The following is a 12,335-nucleotide window of genomic DNA, read 5'->3' on the forward strand; positions in this document are numbered from 1 at the left end:
CTGGAGCGTAGGAGGCTTAGGGGTGATCTTATAGAGGTCTATAAAATAATGAGGGGCATAGACGAGGTAGATAGTCAGCATCTTTTCCCGAAGGTAGGGGAGTCTAAAACTAGAGGTGATAGGTTTAAGGTGGAAACGGAGAGATTCAAAATGTTCCAGAGGGGCAGTGTTTTCACACAGAGGGTGGTGAGTGCCTCGAACGAGATGCCAGAGGTAGGAGTAGAGGCGGATACAATTTTGTCTTTTAAAAAAAGCGTTTAGACAGTTACATGGGTAAGGTGGGTTTCGAGGGTTAGGGTCAAATATGGGCAATTGGACCTCGCTTAGTGGTAAAAACTGGGTGGCATGGACAAGTTGGGCCGAAAGGGCCTGTTTCCATGCTGTAAAACTCTACGACTCTATGACTCTAAGCTGGTGGAAGAAGGCAGTCTCTCTCTCTCTCTCTCTCTCTCTCGTGGCTTCCTGAAAGTTCCAGGACTGGAAAGCCTCTGAGATTTAATCCAAATTTCAAAGCAGGTGTAAAAAAACGGAAGATCCACCATCAGGTGAGCAATACGTGCTTTTTGTGCCAAGTCTAGAGAAGGGTAAATGTCTTTAGAATGGAGTTTGACTTGGAACAACAGAGAAAGCTAGCTGTTAGGAGTATAATGTGTTGTGTTTAAGTCTTGTAATTGAGGGAGATGATGGCCTAGTAGTATTATCACTGGACTACTAATCCAGAAATATCCCGCCATGACAACTGGTGGAATTTGAATTCAGTTAAAAATGAATCTGGAATTAAGAATCGACTGATGACCACAAAACTATTGTCGGTTGTCGGAAAAAACCATCAGGTTCACTCGTGTTCTTTAGGGAAGGAAATCTGCCATTCTTACCTGTACTGGCCTACCTGTGACACCAGAGCCAAAACAAAGTGGTTGACTCTCAACTGCCCTGGGCAACTGCGGATGGACAATAAATGCTGGCCAGCCAGCGACACCCAGGGCCCGCGAATGAATAAAAAATGTTTTGCTAAATATTTTTGTTATGTCTAAACAGTGTTCTGAAATAAACTTTGTTTCATAAAAGCTTCCCAGGGGGTCACGTGAATCATACCTGATGTTCATCCTCATGCCAAAATCAAATGTAAAACTGGGGCGGGATTTTACAGTGTTGCAGGTAAAGATACCTCTCAGTCCATTCGTCGGTCAAAATACAGTGGTTTATTTTCGCAACTGTGGGAGCCGTCCGATGCCGAACACAGCCTCAGAGTTCTCAGCAAATACAGGTTGAGAACGTACATTTAAACCCCTCCCTCCCCCCCCCCCCCCCCCCCCCCCGCACCCGTCACGTCCGCAGTGTCCCAGGCCCCTCAGGTTCCCAGGCTGTGGCTTGTCTTCCATCGTGTGAATCTTGCTGCTTTGGTGGTTTCCTCACGCTTGTCTCAAGTCCGCGAGTGTTGTTGCTCTCTGTGGTCACTTGTGGGTCGTCTCACTAACGTACAAGGTTACAGTCGCGAACAAACAAGTTAACTTGCATACAACAATTTATATACGTTCGTAGGTACTTGTATAATGTATATTGGTACAGCTTATGATGACTGTATTTGAATGAATCATTTTTCGATCACAGAAGGCCTGTATGTAGGCCCTACTGTAACACAGCAGTACATATTAAACAATACAAAATGCCTGGGTTAGCCACATTCCTGAACAGATTAGCCGGGGAAAACATACTCTTGTATACCACAGCTGCTACTGTTATCTGTTCTTGGATACATGAGCATGAAAACACCCTAACGTAAACATGAGTTCTACAGTGTTTCTCACACAATCTCTAAATATCACAGAGTTCACTTTGACACTTTGAGTATTAGAGTTCATGAACCCATTCTCGTCTTCACTCCCCCCTTTTGGTCGGGCGCCAGGTGGTCCACACATGCCCCCATGACCAACTCAGAACCACATGTTATCGGCAAATGGGCCTAGCTCCTTTGTCGGGAGGCCTGCCCCCTCTGCCTGTACACTGTTTTGCAACAGGCGTTCAATAATGCGATACAAACACAGCAAGTAATTACAATTACACTTAATACAATCAATCCACACACCAGGTATGCACCCCACGAACCGAACCACTGCCCCATCCCGGTGATACTGGTTCCCCTCATCCTTTATTGTTTTCACCACATGTTTAATATGATCTGCGAAGCAAGCTTTATTCTCCGAAGCATTGGGAATATACGTACAGCGTTCCGAACCAACTATGGCATATGTTCCTCCCTGGGAGGCTCGCGCATAATCGAGTGCCAATCTGTTCTGAAACGCCACAGTCCGCATAGCTACAACCTCTGCTGATATTTCAGAGACGGCCGTGCTCACCTCCTCGAACCCATCCTTAGTCACGTTTGCAATTCTCTCTCGGGTCGAGGCCATCCGTCTAAGTTCTTGTGCTGCCTTTGCTGTCCCATAAAGTGGGTAGGCTATCATGAAGAACGGTTCTGTCTTGCTAATGGCTCACTTAGCCCTAAGCAGGTGTATTTCGGGGTGGTCTCGTAAGTCAGTGTAATGGTGAATATAAGGCACCACATATGCCAAATAACACGATCTTATAATCTTAGAAACCCTACAGCACAGAAAGAGGCCATTCGGCCCATCTAGTCTGCACCGACCACAATCCCACCCAGGCCCTACCCCCATATCCCGACATATTTTACCCACGAATCCCTCTAACCTCCGCATCCCAGGACACTAAGGGCAATTTTCAGCATGGCCAATCACCCTAACTCGCACATCTTTGGACTGTGGGGGAAAACTGGAGCACCCGGAGGAAACCCACGCAGACACGAGGAGAATGTGCAAACTCCTCACAGACAGTGACCCAAGCCGGGAATCGAACCCAGGTCCCTGGAGCTGTGAAGCAGCAGTGCTAACCACTGTGCTACCGTGCCGCCCCATGCCAATAAAGATCCTGCCCAATTCCTGGGAAGCCACGGATAGGCATTGTTTCCATAGATAAAATACGTACCATTATATGCAGTCATCTCGCTTACATAAGCGGAGTAGAGGCTCACCGGGATGGTGGTTTTGGGGCACTGGATTGTGACCTGCACCATGGCCCAAGCGTCATGAGTGATATCAAACTGCTGTATACAGTAGCTACGGCCAACAGGTATGGCTCCATTTCTTATCAGGCAGATAGATCCCCTTTATTTATTTTTCACAACGAAGTAGGGTGGGGAACGTGATCTGTCATAGCTGGGCTGGTAATGTTTCTTAAAGGACGATAAAGTGCACCCTCCGCCCCCTAGCTTGAACACAACATCACTGTTGCTAATATGAAACGTACCCTGCATAGTGGTACCTAATGGGTTTTTGAATGTCAGTTTCCTTGTCCCTTTCTGGGTTCCATTCTGATTTAAAATCCATTTGATTACTTCCAGAGCTGATAAAGGGATGGGGAATAAAGGAATTCCTCCCTTTCCTCCGTGCCTGGGAATGTGTGAACAGACCCACCACTTGCTCAGATTGTATTGTGATGCATACAGATAAGACATATACACAAAGGTGTTCATACAATAGACAGAGTCATCATTGCAGAGATGTTCACTGTGTCCCATCCCTATATTCTCATAATTCCATCTATACTTTCCCGCTATGGCTAACAGGGCCAGGGTCGTGAGAAGCAGCATGAAAAGCATCTTATGACTTACCAATAACCCGCGTGACCATTATACAATGGTCCAAAGGCTACACCGCCCATGCGCTACTTCCCGCGAACCCGTTCAGATTGCTTGGAGGTCAGTCGTTGTCTGTACGCACCTGCAATTGGAGTATATCACGTATTTTCCCAATTAGTTTCAGCATATTCTTTGAACTGAATTTAATGTAATATTTTCACATACTTTTCCCTCTTATGTCTATGCAGGCACAGGTATCTCCACTAATTATAACTTCATATGGCCCATCCCATTTTAGTACAAACCCTGATTTGCCAGGTAGTGTTTTCACTGGGACGTCCCGTAGTTGGGACGTCAGGGAGCATTTCAAGCTTGCACTCTCCGTCTGTTATTTCCTGATTGTCTTTTACCAATTTGCACATCCCTTTGAGTTGGGTGCTTAGTGCCAAAACATTTCTCCTGAATTTATCTTTCGGTGGACCGACATCGGTCCCACCTGTTATGATGCTTCTGGTAATTGCATCATTTGTCCTGGCATTAGCTCATAAGGGGTTAATCCGGCTGTTCGGTTTGTGGTAACCCTTAATCTCATTAATATGGTGGGCAATACCTTTGTCCACAAAAGCCAGTGCATTATACATTTAACCACATACCCCCCTTGCATAGAAAGCTTACTGTAAATCAAATAACACTCTGCACCAGCTGCAGTTGGACATCCATTCATTAATCCTATCAAAATACCTCACTTTCCGCATTAAAATCACAAGCCATACAGCTCCGATCTTTATATAATGTATTCTTACATTATACCTAATTTGATCATATAGTTTGCCCACATTTGAAAGTGTGATGTTTTAGGAGAAGTGATCCTTCGATAGACAGATTATCTCATTAGGTAAACAACAGTGGTTCGTGGTCACAAATGCCAATTGTTTCGGCTGCCAGACACAGCTCTTTAAAAACACAGATAACCGAATGAGCTATCTGTTGTGTTCAGTGGAATGCTGCAAGATTTTTGAGTCTGGCTGCAAAGCCAGTCTCCAAATCTTTCTCTCTCTCTCTCAAATAATCCGGTTTCACTTCCTGACATGTGAATGTTAATTGTGCAAGTTATTACAAATTATGGCGGAGAATGGCTCGATGTTTGGAATAAATCGCCTTTTCTCCGACAGAATTATGTTTTTATCAAATAAAATTGATGAAGGCTCTTCAGGATTTGATTTTCTCGGGTATATCAAAACTCTCTTAATTTAAGCCGTTTCCATTTTTAAACTGAGCTCCATATCAGAATCCCTGCATTTTTAGAACAATAACAAGCACAATACAGATAAGAATAACAATAGTTAATTGATTAGAAATGTTTTGGTTTGACCCCTAGCTGACTAGGTCCTAAAACCTTGAACAATATGCAATCCCAAGGGCAGTATATAATTTTACCCAGTTACAGAATACTACTTTATCAGAACTATCATCAATGTTGGATGATGTCATTTGTTACATGTTATCGGAACATCATAGAAGCCTTGAATTTCATGTTACTTAGAACGAACTGGCAACACAAGTTCCAACGATTCATGGTGTTCGATGGTTAGCAACTAATGCAGATTAAAAATACTCAAGGACAACATATGTATCTGCATTCACAACTGAGGTTTTAACTGATTAATCTCTGCTGTAACTTGAAGTAATCAGAACAACGAATCATTTCACTACTTTGATTAACTTTAAACTGAATCGTAGACAGTATATTCACCTCATTCTTTTGTTCCTGCTTTTCTATTCTTTTCACAAAATTACTTACTCGACTATACTCGTATAATTTCAACTTCAAGACAAGGAAAGCGCACATGGTCCTTCCAAGGTCTAAGTCCTTTCTCAACATTAAAACAGTGAAGCGAACAACAACAAAACATTCCCGCAACCACTTTGTTAAACACACAGATACACACAGAAGCTTCCAACATTTATTCAGACTTAACATCTTAAACTGGGATGAAAATAACAGGCTTGAGAATACAGAACGTTGATTAACAGTCGGTTTTATTCTGCTGTCTTCCAAACTGTAATTAAACTCAAAACGGAAGTAAATTCAAGAAATGTTATCACTTTAATCTCCAACAGTTTTAACTGTAATTTTAACGCTTCAAATACGCAGGAATAATTATTTCCATTTATCTTTTCAGTTTCAGTTCTATTAAGAATACATTTTCAAATTTAACAAAAGCCTGATCCAAATAATCCATTCATTTTTATCACTTTTAAATATCCCTACTAAATTAAGACATTTACACTTTCTTACAGACTCTCCGGTTTCAGCTCAGAATGTGCATCATTCATTATTTCTACCTTTGTAACCAACACAGGCAGATACAAGATCGAATCTACTGTGTGCCTCAACGGTTAACTCTCCGTCCGACTCTTCAGATGTAATGTAATGCCATTTTTCCCACATTCCCCAAATCTCTGTCCAATGCACTATCGTAAAATTTCAACTGGGGAAAGTAATTCGTTAAAACTCACACTCAGAGCAAACAATTCATTTTGATGTGCTATACCCTATTGCACCACATGAGGCGCTTGATCGCACACTTTCAGCTCTCTCTTCCTTTGTCAAGAGAGAGGGAGAAATTGACAGCCTGCTGGTGTTTAACCCTTTATAATCACGCTTCAAACTAACCAAATGAACCTGATTTGAGTCCCTTCTGTTTTTGCAGCGGCACCGGCGCTGCTGTCTGTCATATTTATCGGGGCAATGACGGCTACCTTAGATTTCTGGTGATTATCATCACTGGGTCGATTCCACCACTCCTGTTCACCCGTATCGGTATTTTGGAACAACATTGGCAAGCCAGATACCTCTTGATCTTTACTTTGTTAGGCTTGCCGTACTAATCCTTTTCTCTCGGTCTCATCTTTCCTTTGCAGTCTTCCCTGTTCTGCTCTATCTCCTTTCTCTTTCTCATACCTCTCACATTCCCACTTTAACCTTACCCATGTTTTAGGGTTTCCCTCATTATCACATCCACTGATCCCTCTGCTGTGTGCATTCCTCCCCCTCTTACTAGTTTTGTTGTGGTCGTTCTGCTCCAATAAGTGGGAGCATTCCCTAATATTCTCTGAATCTCCACTCTGAATCTCTGTTTTACACTGGGTGAAGGGTTTATAATTTGCTTTTGGCTGTGCAACAGTTCCCCTCCGGGTTCCCGGCGCTAAGTTGTATTCCAGCGCTTCCCACTCCTCTGGAGGAGCGGTTGGTCCCTGCTGTGTGGACTCATTAGGAGGGAGAGGAACAGTTTCCCCTCCCATTGATTTTCTTCAAAGACTTGGTTTCGTTTCTCCAATTCGCTTATTCTGGATTCTAACTCTCTAATCTTTTCTTTATCTTGCTCAATAAGTCCAGCCAACTGATATATTAACAATACTGCTATCTTCTTTGTCTTGTTTCTCCTTTCCTTATCTATCCACGTTTTCTGCTGCTCTAAGGTCTGGGACGTATCCCAGCCATCCTTTTGCATCCTCTTTATTAATGCTTATTTAATTGACATGTACACTTTAATGAGAGAACCTGCAGATTCCCCAATTACTTCATTATCTGCCATTTCGCAGACTTCAAAAGCCCCCTTTGGAGCCCTACAATCTCGGGCGAAGTGGCCTGGTTTCTCGCAATTGGAACAAGTACCTTTTGATTGAGTGGCCAATTGGTGAACTAAGAGAACTCCAATTTTCTTAGTTCTGTCTTTCTCATCTTTCTCCAACCATTTTCGTTGTTGGTCTAATGGGGTGGTCTAAATTCCACCCCCCTTCGTTCATCTGTTTAATGGATTTGTCCCTCTTAACCATATATTCATTTATCAGGGACCCCAGGCCACACTGTCCTTGTCCCGCCATAACATCGATCAGGTAATACTCACCACCCTGGAGTCTTCTAATCTCCTTTCACGCTCTCCCCCTCCGAGGTTTCTCTAATCCGAGTTCGGTGATACCTGTCAGGGGTGATCAGATCCCTCTGTGTCACCACTTTCACAATATCTTCATTAAGCCGGCTTTCACATGAAGGCTTGTCCTTCAACTCCAGCGGTCACAGGCAGTCTCTATCTAACACTCACTTCTGAACATCACACCTCAGGCAACCCTGACACTCATTTCAAGTTCCTAACATCAACGTTGAGGATTTCCCCTCTTAACAGTCAGCTTAAGGCAGGGTGCCAGAGTCAATTGCCTCCTTGTCCGTATGTGCTCAGTTCAGATGTCTTTCATCAGTTCAGACACTCTCTCATCACAGATGATGACCCAATGCATTTTGACCCACTTAATCAAGTTCAGTAACCCATTCCAGTGTCCTGGTCGTGGCCATTTGACCGGACCCGTAAACAGATTCCAGGGTGTCGTCACCAATTGTTGTCGGTAAAAATACCTCTCAGTCTATTCGTCGGTCAAAATACAATGGTTTATTTTCACAATTGTGGGAGACGTCTGATGCCAAAGACGGCCTCAGAGTTCCCAGCAAATACAGGTTAAGAACATACATTTTTACCCCCCCCCCCCACCCTGTCACGTCCGCAGTGTCCCAGGCCCCTCAGGTTCCCAGGCTGTGGCTTGTCTTCCATCGTGTGAATCTTGCTGCCTTGGCAGTTTCCTCACGCTTGTCTCAAGGCCGCGAGTGTTGTTGCCCTCAGCGGACACCTGTGGGGCATCGCACTAACGAACAAGGTTACAGTCGCGAACAGACAAGTTAACTGGCATACAACAATTTATATATGTTCGTAGGTGCTTGTATAATGTATGTCGGTAGAGCTTATGATGAATATATGTGAATGTCTTATTATACGATCACAGAAGGCCTGTATGTAGGCTCTACTGTTACACAGCAGTACATATTAAATAATACAAAATGGCTGGATTCGCTACATTCCTGAACAGATTAACCGGGAAAAACATACTCTTGTGTACCACAGCTGCGACTCTTATCTGTTCTTGGATACATGAGCATGAAAACACCCAAACATAAACATGAGTTCTGCATTTTTTCTCACACAGTCCCTAAACATCACAGAGTTCATTTTGACACTTTGAGGATTTGAGTTCATTAACCCATTCTCGTGTTCATACAGCATCGCTCGGGCGAGACTGCAAGATCCTGCCCAAAGCCAATGGAGGTTTCCACTGTCTGATCCTCACCTGTGCTGATTCAGAGGTGGGCGAGGTGGTAGGTGTGGGCCGAGGGTCCAGATCAACTTCAGAAAACACCTTGGAGTTTCTGGCCTGGGTCTTAACATTAGGGCAGCAAGGTGGCACCGTGGTTAGCACTGTTGCCTCACAGTGCCAGGGACCCGGGTTCAATTCCCAGCTTGGGTCACTGCCTGTGTGGAGTTTGCACTTTCTCCCCCGTGTCTGCGTGGGTTTGCTCCAGGTGCTCCGCTTTCCTCCCACACTCCAAAATGTGCAGGTTAGTTGGATTGGCAATGCTGAATTGCCCCTTCGTGTCCAAAGATGTGAAGGCAAGGTGGAATGGCCATGCTAAATTGCCCCGTGATTTTCAAAGATGTGCAGGTTAGGCGGATTGGCCATGCTATATTGTCCCCTCGTGTCCAAAGATGCGCAGGTTAGTTGGCTTAGCCATGCTACATAGCCACGTTAAATTGCCCCTGAGTGTCCAACGATGTGCAGGTTAGTTGGATTGGTCATGCTAAATTTCCTCTTCGTGTCCAAAGATCTTAAGGTGAGGTGGATTCCCTTAGTGTCCAAAGATCTTAAGATTAGGTGGATTGACCATGCTAAATTGTCTCCGAGTGTCCAAAGATGTGCAGGTTAGGGGATCAGTCGAATAAATCGATGGGGTTATTGGGATAGGACTTGGATGGGATGGTCTGTCGGAGAGTCACTGCATACTTGAGGGGCTGAATGGCCTCCTTCTGTACAGTTGTGATTCTATGGTTCTAGGGATTCTGTGATATGATGAATTCCTATTTCACGGAGTGCGCATCATCAAGATTTGAATCACTCCCCTGAGGGATTTTGAAAACCCTTTTGAAAACATAAAAAATTGATACCGCATCAAAAGATCAAGAGGAGAATTTCCACCCCCCCCCCCCACCTCCTCCACAACCCACTCCCCAGGAATGGTAGTGAGCGAGGGGCGGACCATGGAAAGTTCCATTGACCTCGGGTGGTATTTTCTGGTTTTGGGGCGATCGCGGCCGAAAAACCCCACTCCCGGCCTCGGACGTGGAATGCAAATGTGAACACATTACTGTCCATCGCAAATGAGATGGCGGAAATATTTCAGAACGTAGCGAACAAGGGAATGTGGAAACAACACATTGAGTTGTGAGAGGCTGCATTAAACTGAAACATTCTGAGATATTCAGTGAGTCAGAATGTTGGAGTGATCAATTAAAGTATCTCAGGACTGTATGTGACATCGGTGCAATTATAAAAGAATGGAATTCTGGAATCCAATTCATGGAGGATTTGTTATTTGCAATTGCGAAATAGTTTAGAACAATGGTTAAAGAGTTTGGAAGTCATAATCACTGGATATTTCATCCCATCCCTCAACTCATCTCTGAATTTGCTCTGCGTCCCTGCATAAATGAATGGGTTAATGCAGGAGCTCAGGAGCTGCAGCATGAATCCACTTTCCTCCAGGACAAAATTGGACTCGCCGTAGTTGGAGCCCGAGAAATAGCTCAGCTTTGCGATCCGCACATAGAGAAAAGTTAAGAGGAACAGCAGCCACAGAAGGATGAGACTGCCCGAGATGCAGAAGAGCAAGATGATGGATCGTCTCCGGTTCTCCATCTCGGGGTCACTCCGATACTCGGCGTTGCCATGGAGCTGGAGCCTTCTGCGGGTGCGGATGGCCTTTCGAATGTGTCTGACCGTCAGAAGGTTGAAGAGCAGGATCAGAATGAATGCCAGACACGGGGTTGAGATTCTGTGAATCCAGTCAAATGCAGCCCAGGCAGGGGAGGTATAAAATGCTGACCTGATTTTGCAAAACCATGGAATGTTCTTAACCAAATACAAAGGTTCATATATGAAATACCAGAATGTATTTTTGATGCAGCTCACAGCACAAACACTTCCTATCACCAAGGCTGCCGTTTTCACGGTGCAATACTTCGTTTTTAGATTCTGGGAACAAATGGCTATAAACCGGTCAAAGGTGAAGACAACAGTTACCCAGACCGAGCAGTCTCTGATCCCATAAATTAAGACAAAGCTGAAACTACACACCGGGGTGATGAATAGGAAACTGGACGGGAAATAAATTCCAAATATCCGGTTCAATATCACAGCCGTGATAATGACCAAGAGATCAGTCACCGCCATGGACACAAGGTAGTACGTGATGCATCTGGAGAGGCCACACTTCCCTCTAGACAGGATCACAATCACCGCGAAGTTAGCTGAAAGAGGGAAGAAGAGAGGCCGTTTGTTTGCATTAGAGATACAGAGTTAGAACTGAACAATTAAGCCGACCTTTCTCTACACTGTGGCTTGAACTGTAACACTACATTCTGTACCCTCTCCTTTCATTCTCCCCATGCACTCGATGAACGGTATGCTTTGTCTGTATAGCAGGCAAGAAACAATACTTTTCACTGTATCACAATACATATGACAATAATAATTCAAATCCTTCTCCCATATGTACTCTGTGAACTGTATGCTTTGTCTGCACAGCGTGCAAGAAACAATACTTTTCACTGTATCCCAATGCATGTAACAATAATAAATCAAATCAAATCAGGACATGGGGAGTTGATGGCCTCGTGGTATTATCGCTTGACTATTAATCCAGAAACTCAAATAATGTTCCTGGGGACCTGGGTTCAAATCCCGCCACGGCAGATGGTGGAACCTGAATTCAACAAAAAATACCAACTGATGAACATTAAGCCATTCTCGATTGTCAAAAAACTCATCTTTAGGGAAGGAAGTCCGCCGTCCTTATCTGGTCTGGTCTGCATGTGACTCCACACCCACAGCAATGTGGTTGATTCTTAAAAATGCCCTCAGTTGTGAGCAATAAATGCTGGCCCAGCCAGTGGCAGCCATGTCCCATGAATGAATGAAAAAAATATTAATCCAGAAACTCAGCTAATATTCTGAGGACCTGGATTCGAATCCCACCAGAGCAACTGGTGGAATTTGAATTCAATAAATAAAACCGGAATTACGAATCTACTGACGACCATAAAACCATTGACGAACATCAGAAAAATTCATCTGGTTCACTAATGTCCCTTAGGGAAGGGAAACTGCCATCCTTACCCAGTCTGGCCTACATGTGATTCCAGAACCACAGCAATGAGGTTGACACTCAACTGCACTCTGAAATGGCCGAGTGAGACACTCAGTTCAAGGGCAACTAGGGATGGGCAATAAATTCTGGCCAGCCAGCAACGCCCATGTCCCACGACTGAGTGAAAAAAGAAGTATTGCCCCAACTCACAACAAAACCTTTCATTGTGGACTTTACAGACTTGGATCTGATATCGAACTTTCCACTTTGAACATCCGTTTCATTGTTTCAAATAGGACCGACCAAATATATAATCACAAAATAAAATACAGTCATAGGGATATACAGCACAGAAACAGGCCCTTCAGCCCAACTCGTCCATACTGACCAGGTGTCGTAAACTGAACTAGTCCCATTTGCCTGTGTTTG

This window comes from Mustelus asterias, chromosome 31 (assembly GCF_964213995.1).
Source record: "Mustelus asterias chromosome 31, sMusAst1.hap1.1, whole genome shotgun sequence".
NCBI classification, from domain to species: domain Eukaryota; kingdom Metazoa; phylum Chordata; class Chondrichthyes; order Carcharhiniformes; family Triakidae; genus Mustelus; species Mustelus asterias.